Below are 7588 nucleotides of genomic sequence, written 5' to 3'. Positions count from 1 at the left end.
GTAGGAGGTGCCGCCAGAGATCGGCTATAAAAGATATCTTTGGAACAGGGTGGGCTGCTAATGCTTGAAAGGACTAAGGATGAAGCTTGGTGAGCTGTCACCCTGGCCCAGCAGACAGACAACAACACAGGCAGGGGAGGCAGCTGCCAGACAAGGCCCACGTGGGGAAGCAGGCATTTCGGGGGATGGTAACAACACCACACATACCCGTACTTCAGGAGTCAGTGAGCTCACTAGGGTGTGGGGCACAAGGAAAGGAGAGCCTGGAATGGCCCCAACGCATAGGATCAAAGAGGCCAGAGAGCCCCTGATAAGAGCCTTGTGGTGAAGACAAGGGAAAGGAAAGACCGGAGGGAGTCTATTTTATTCAGCCAATAAAGAACCAACTACTTATGAGTGACTTCTGTACACCCGTAAGTGTTGCAGGCCCTGAGGGGTTCAAAAGAAGAACCAAGTTAGAATGTAACATCGAATTAAGAGGTGATCAAACCCATGCCCTGAAATTATTGCTGGGTAAGACAATGCGTTAGGAAATGTTGGCCCTTGCAAAAGCTCTTTCCTTGCGTTATTTCACGTAATCCACTCAACAACCCTGCAAGGCAGAGAGCATTGTCCCTGTTTTAGAAATGAGGGTACCGAGGTTCTGAGAGGCTGTGTACCTTATCTAAGTTTGTCTCTCTAGCAAGTGCCTGAGCTGGGGTTCAAATTCAGGTCTGTGTGAGCCTCCGAACTTTCTGGTACAGCCTGCAGCATTTCTTTCCTGGAGTAATATGGCGATATGTTGAGTCAGAGGGAAATGTATTACATACTTACGGGCTGATGGTACATAAGAGAAGACTCAAAGGGAGGAGCAATGGGAGGGAGAGGGTGCTATGCGTGAACAGGGTCAAAGAAGGCTTCTTGGAATTAGAGGACCTGTTGGGATCTGCTCAAAGCTGTGGTTCCTGGCTCTTCCCCACTTTCTGAGCCACAAAATGAGGGCCTGAGTTACGATTTGAGCAATCCAGCCTTGCTGTCTGGCACAGCACGGGGGACCTCCCTGAAGACCCAGGGATTCCACGCAGAGCACAACCGGTGTCAGCACTCACTGCAGGAGCACAGGCTCCACCCACCCCATCAGATCGACAACCAGGCCTCAGACAGGCCCAGCTCTCCGAACCATGGTTTTGCAACATACTCAGCAAACAGCAACTCGCCTGGAGCAGAAGTGAGAAAGAAACACCTCCTCAACCCTAGGCCGTGGAGTGGGTTTTTGCTGTCCACAAGGACCTGTGGGTGTCCCGGCAGAGAAAGGAGGTGGTACTGGCACCAGGCGTTAGGGTGCTAGGGCCTCCTGAGAAGGAGCAGGGCAATTAGCTGAGAAGGTGGCAGAGGAGCAGGCAGCCTAGAACTGATTGGGGAAGCCACCAAGATTACATCATCTGCTGGTGAGTCGGCTTGATTAACTCTGACGAATGGAGTACTGCAGGGGAAACTTTTCTTTTTCTAGGAGCCAGAAGAAGTGATAATTAGATTTGTCTTTTAAAATATAATTGTTCTGAAGCTCACCCCATGGTGTTCTGGGCACTCTAGCTTCTCTCTCGGAGAGGGAGGAAGAGTGTCTATTCATAGGCCATGACTTGGAGAGGCCCCGCGGTGAGTCAGGTGCTCGCTGTGTGAGCTGGGTGGTTGCTAATGTCTTCGGGAACTGCTAATTTAACCATCACATTTGTTCCTCATTGCCAGCCACGAAGGGAGACCATTCTGTTATTTTCATCCAAAACACAAGCTAGTGTTTACCATGGTCTCCCCAGTCAGTGTGTGTGTGTGTGTGTGTGTGTGTGTGTGTGTGTGTGTGTGTGTGCACAGTGACCTTATGAAGAGGTGGGGCTGCTGTCTTTGCTAGCATTTTTAAACACATTCCAATAGTGCATTGAGGACAGGGATTGTAATGGAATGCCTCGGAGAGGTCCTGGCCCCCAAAGAGGTTATAACTTAAAGGATGTTTTAAAAACCAAGGTGCATGGGGAACGTGGCCACACAGGGACCAATGAAGGGGAGCAAGCATTTGAGAGCATCTACTTTGTGCCAAGCACTGTGTTAGGGTTTTACATAGCTTGTTGATGTCTCACAACTACCCTTTGAAGCAGGTATTACGCTTTCATGGGTCCAGGTTCTTGCCCCATTGTTTCTGCTTAGAGAAAAGCTATACTTGTGTCCCACCTGAAAAAAATTCAATTTTCTGTAAAGACTTTCCTGACTCTATCAGTAAAATTAGTTATGCTCCCCAACGTGACCCCAGAAAATTGTAGACTTGAGGGAGATGGAAGCCTCAGTTTCCACATCTGTAATATAGGGATAACCATGGGGTCATTGTGAGGAATAAGTGAAATGAATCATGTACGTGCTTTGACAGTGGCTGGCACTGGGCCCTTGTCAGTTATCGTTGTTGTTGATAACAGTAATAATAACACCATTTATAATTCCTTTGCCACTAGTTGTTGGTTTCTTGAGTGTAGGCATAGTGCCTACTTTATTGGTTGTTTCACACCCAGAGTCTAGGAGTGTGTAACCCATGGTAGACGCTTGTTTTCTAGCTGGTGAATGAATAAGAGTGAAGTGTTTGCCACCTCCTAGCTTCTGTGAGCCCCTAAGTATCGGCCCTTGTCTGAGCCATTTCTGTATCTCTAATGTCACCACTTCGTCTGGCACAACCTAAGTGTTCAGTGACTGTTGAACAAATGAACAGGACCAGGAGACACTGCTACTCAGCCAATGCCTGGCCCTGGGTGTCTGGCTGTGTGCCCGTGTCCACGCTCTGGTCAGGTTGTCTTAGCTCCTGCTCCATGAATTCAGCAAGCGTGCCCTCGACACTTCACCCCTAGATGGTGAACCAAGTCTGGTTTATTTTTAAATCTTTGGTGTCCCGCATAGCACCTGGCACACAGGAAATGCTCAAATGGCCACCTGTGGATTTTCACATCCAATTGGAGTCAAAGGAGAACAGAGTCTAAAATGAGTTTGTCACTTTTCCCCTGTCATCACCCAAACCTTTTCTTCCACAGAAGGTCCCATTTTTGTTAATTAAAGACCCGTTTTTTTCATTTATAAAGGTTCTAAAACTCCTTGGGAGTATTGTACCCTAATGAGAAAGGTCAGTCTTTGTGGTCAGACTTTTCTGGGCTTTAATCCTGGCTTTAGCAATTATGGACTGTCCTGGCCTGGACAAGTTCCTTACCCTTTCTGAGCCTCAGTTTCCCTTTCATCACATAAGGATAATAATGCACACTATGCATCCATTTAGTGTTTATTTATTGGCTGCCTAGTACATGGCAGGAACTGTTCTAGGCCTGGAGATACACAGAAGTGAGCAAAACAAGCGTTGCTCTTGCATGGTAAACTGAATGGTGAACTCCTAACTAGAGAGAAAAAGACATACAGTAAACATATAGTATGTCAGATGGTGATTATGTGCCGTGGAGAAAAATCACACAGAGTGAGGGAAAAGGGGGTGGGGTGTTCAGGGTTGTCAGTATCTTATTCCAGTGATGAAGGAAGGCCTTTCTAATAAGGTGATCAACATCTGGGGAAGAATGTTCCAGGGAGATGAAAAGAGAAAAGGCCCTAAAGCTAGAGTTGGAAGAATACAAAGGGGGACTGTGTGGCTGAAGCAGAGGGAGGGAGAGAGTATAGGAGAAGAGGACGTGTGGATGGTTGGGGCCAGACACGGAGGTCCTCATGGGACTTTGGCTTTTACTCAGTAGAAGAAGGAAAGCTTTGGGGGGCTTCAAGCAGAGGAGTGAGATGACCTGACTTAGGTTATAAAAGGATCTACTGGAAGCTGCATGGAGAAGGCATATGTGAATGGAGCGGAAGCAAGAGGCCAGCCATTGGTATACCCCACAGGCTCACGTGAGGAACGAGAAAGATAAGATATTAGCACTGGGACAGGTCTGGCTTGGAGTAAGTGCTCGGTCCACAAGGGCTCCTAGAGATGCTCCTGGAGCTGCCTTGGCTGCCCCTCCCTTGTGTCCTTCATACAAGTCTTGCCCAGTCCACCCAGTTATTCCCTCTGGCCTGTATCTCTTTGCCTCAACCCTTCGCTGATGCTGAAGCTCCTCAAATAGTGGCGCTGCCTCCTGCCTTGCCCACCCCGATCCAACCCAAATGCAACTCCAGTCGCAGCCTTCCCCTGCTCAAAAGTCTTCAAGGGACTAATGGCTCATTAAGTCCATATTCTTGGAGGCTGACATTCAAGGCCTTCCCCAATACGATGCTGCATTTACCTCTTCCACCCATATTCTACTGCCCTCCCAGAAATGTTGGATACTTGTGGAGAAAGAGTTGGGTGCCATATGTCACTCCCAGCGGAATGACCAAGGAGCCTAAATGCACCCCCAATGACAACTTGATTACCTGGGCCACCCATTGTGCTCCAACTGTAGTAAACATGTACCGTATTTCCCCATGTATAAGATGCACCCTTTCTCGAAAAATCTGAGGTCTAAAAACTGGGCGCGTCTTATACGGTGGTTGTAGATTTCAAATGCCATAGATAGAACTGAGGACGAGGCAATCTATGAAGACAGTGATTCGTCACCAGACACAGATGAGGACAAACTAATGGTTGGGAGTTTTGACAGTGAGGAGGAGTTGTATGAATTTTAGGATGAATAAAGCTGGAGTTCAATAACTTTATGTAATACTTTTTTTTTTTCAAATTTCGGCCCCAAAATTAAGATGCGTCTTATACATGGGGAATACAGTATTCCTGTCTATTACTGGCTCACTTCTCCCACCATGTTCCCAGGGACTCCACGACAATGGGTCTTCTCTTAAAGCTACAAAATGGCATGTGGTTTGCCAAACCCGTTTCCTTTTACTGCTCGTGTCTCCCTTGATACCTGCTCCTGTGAGTACCTCACCCATAACAAAATGCCCTCATTTTGCCTTTACTGGTTCTGACAGAACATCCAGGCTCCATGCATGGGTTCCCATAGCTATCCAGCTGCCGCAAGCTCAATCCTCCATTTCTCTATCCTTTTTCAATCTGAGCTCAATACACAAAGGATTGATGCCCAGGCTGAAGGCAGATAATAAGCTGGGACTTGCTGGCCATAGATGAAACAGCAAAATCCCCCCTATTATGTTTCTACCAGCCTGGAGAACAGGCACCATCATCCCCTAAAACGTTCTGCATGATGGAACTTATGATGGATTTAAAGGCTGGTTCATTTGGGGCCCTTTCACAGGGAAATATTGACACTTGGACTGACATCTACCACCGTGTGGATCTTGGAAAAAGGCAAAAGAGATCCTGGTCCCTAGCACCAATGTTCCAAAACAGCATGCCTGAGGCTATGCATTCCTCACCACATGATGCTGAAGCAAGATCAGCCACTCACAGCTGTGAGATACAGATTCCCCGAGCATTACAAACACGCAGCCCTGAATGCTACCGTGGGGACTTAAAACCTGAAAACGTTACTGTGGAACCTTCAGGTTATCACTAGTTGGCTATGCCTGATGTAGCTGATGGCCTCAGTCTGGGACACAATTCTCCTACTCAATGCCAGAACACCTGGGCAATATGGCACCTACAGTGTCATGCCTATTAGCTTGGAGTATACAGTTCTTCTTCCATAACACCATAGGCCAGGCATATTACATTATCCTGAGCAGCCATCGGGAAAAACAGATAGGAATGTGGTCCTGCACTCTTAGTGACTGCCCTCCCCGCCACAGGCTAACTTTCCCATAGTTATGATGACCAGTTGGCTCCCCAGCACATAGCTGACTGTGCCCTCAAGCACTCCTTCTACCTTGTGCATCTTGGTGACAGCCTTCTCGATATCAACCGATGTCTCCAGGACCTGGGTCTGGCTCAAGAGTTGTACTGGCCAGGGAGCCAACCACTGTCTTGCAGGTGATGACCACAGCCCAGACAACCATCCCAGACAAGCATCTCAGAGAATGGCTTCCCAGTTACCTACATCATCTACCCCTTGCCAGAGCACCATGATTTTAATATACCACATACTAGAAAGAGGTGAATACCAGATAGACCCTCAAAGTTATAACTCTCTCCTTCCCATCCTCCCCTTTGGTCACAATAAACTCCTTTCCCACTGTGACTAAAACATCCCCTCCTGAACCTCCCAAAGCAAACCTACCATGTAAAGCTATCCCCAGGCTAATCTGTATCACAGGGTCAAAGTCATATCCCAATGTTGGAACCTCACACAATGTTGGGTGCATTCTGCCCCCGTGAGCAAGCTACCCCCCTATTCACAGCATGCCAGATGATACAAAGCTCATAAAAAAAGACCCACAAACCCATCAATACCAGTGCTACTGGTCTGGGCCCCAAGGTCTTGCCTGTCCTATACAGGATCAGATGGACAGGACAATGATTGAGGTTATGAAGTCTGGTCCGTGGCCTGTGAGTCCAGATCATGCACCTATCCAAATGCACTGCACATGCCTATGTTTGTGTCATAGCATGCTGGGATTCATGACCCTCCCCTGGTCCAGATATTAAAAGAACATGAGCAGTTAGAAACCCCAGAGGGAACTGGAATCACCTGGTGCCACTCCTCTACATAACTCCCTTTCATGTCTCAACTCCCTAAATTCACCTGCACACTCTACCAACTCTGACGACCTCCCTAACGTTTTCCTGACTGTCCCATGATTGAACCCTGCTGTTCTCAGTCCCCAGTGGGAGGTGATGAGCCATTTGTTTACCCATTGCCCTAGAGACGAGTGATGTTTGGGGCTGGAGGAGTGGGACTAAGGGCTCACAATATGATTACATAAGGAAAATAGCAGATGCAGCAGAGGAAATGTCCTAGGTCCTGTCAGAACTTTGTGACATAAACAGCAGCGACACTTGAGGCTTTCACTGAAGAGCAAAAACCCCTAACTAACCGCCGGGGTGGCAGATAACAGACCAGCTCCAGGTGATTTGCTAGCTGCCCAGGACGATGTGCCCTCAAGGAAACTTCCTGCTGCAGGTGGATAAATAATGCAGGCAAAGTAATTCAAATAGCCCACAGATGCGCCACCAAACCAAAACCAAATTTTACACGAGGTGCCCTGAACTCCCTAGGACCTGGATGTCCCTAGCAGCCTGCGGTGACCTTGTTCCAGGAGCCCTTCTGCCAGCAAGTGGACTTTATATACTGAACTGACTGTAAAATCAGCACAGCCTGCACACAAGTATATTAACAAAAGTCTTTGCATTGTGAACCAAATGTCAGGGCATGAATTTTGGAGAAATTGAGCTGGGGGCAAAAATTAGCTCCCAGCAAAATGACACTTGACAAAACTGTTGACACCCACCAGGGTAGAAACCATGACACCTAGCCCCCTCACTTCTGCTACACATAGTGGGTAACATGAATGTAACCCATCCTGCCCTTTTTTGATTTTTTTTAAAAGATTTTATTGGGGAATTGGGGGGAGGGGAACAGCATTGGGGAATTGAGGAAGGGGAACAGACAGGTAGACAAATTGCTGTTTTTGTTCTTCAGTCTAGTTGCGGAGGACGTCACTTCACTGGCCCATGTTGGTATGATCATTGTGCTCTTCCCAGGTGAGGCAATCG

At 47.7% G+C, this 7588-nt stretch overlaps 1 long non-coding RNA gene across 1 annotated transcript in view; it reads left to right on the top strand.

Annotated features, from left to right (window-relative positions):
• Positions 1-1135: 1135 nt before the first annotated feature.
• LOC109381096 (uncharacterized) overlaps positions 1136-7588 on the top strand; it is a 15936-nt gene continuing 9483 nt past the window's right edge. The window contains exon 1 of the long non-coding RNA XR_002123634.1: positions 1136-1427. This is a non-coding gene — a long non-coding RNA (uncharacterized LOC109381096). The remainder of the gene's footprint in view (positions 1428-7588) is intronic.

The sequence above is a fragment of the Hipposideros armiger genome, unplaced genomic scaffold (assembly GCF_001890085.2).
Source record: "Hipposideros armiger isolate ML-2016 unplaced genomic scaffold, ASM189008v1 scaffold_44, whole genome shotgun sequence".
Taxonomy (NCBI): domain Eukaryota; kingdom Metazoa; phylum Chordata; class Mammalia; order Chiroptera; family Hipposideridae; genus Hipposideros; species Hipposideros armiger.
This window is presented reverse-complemented; position numbering and strand designations above follow the sequence as displayed.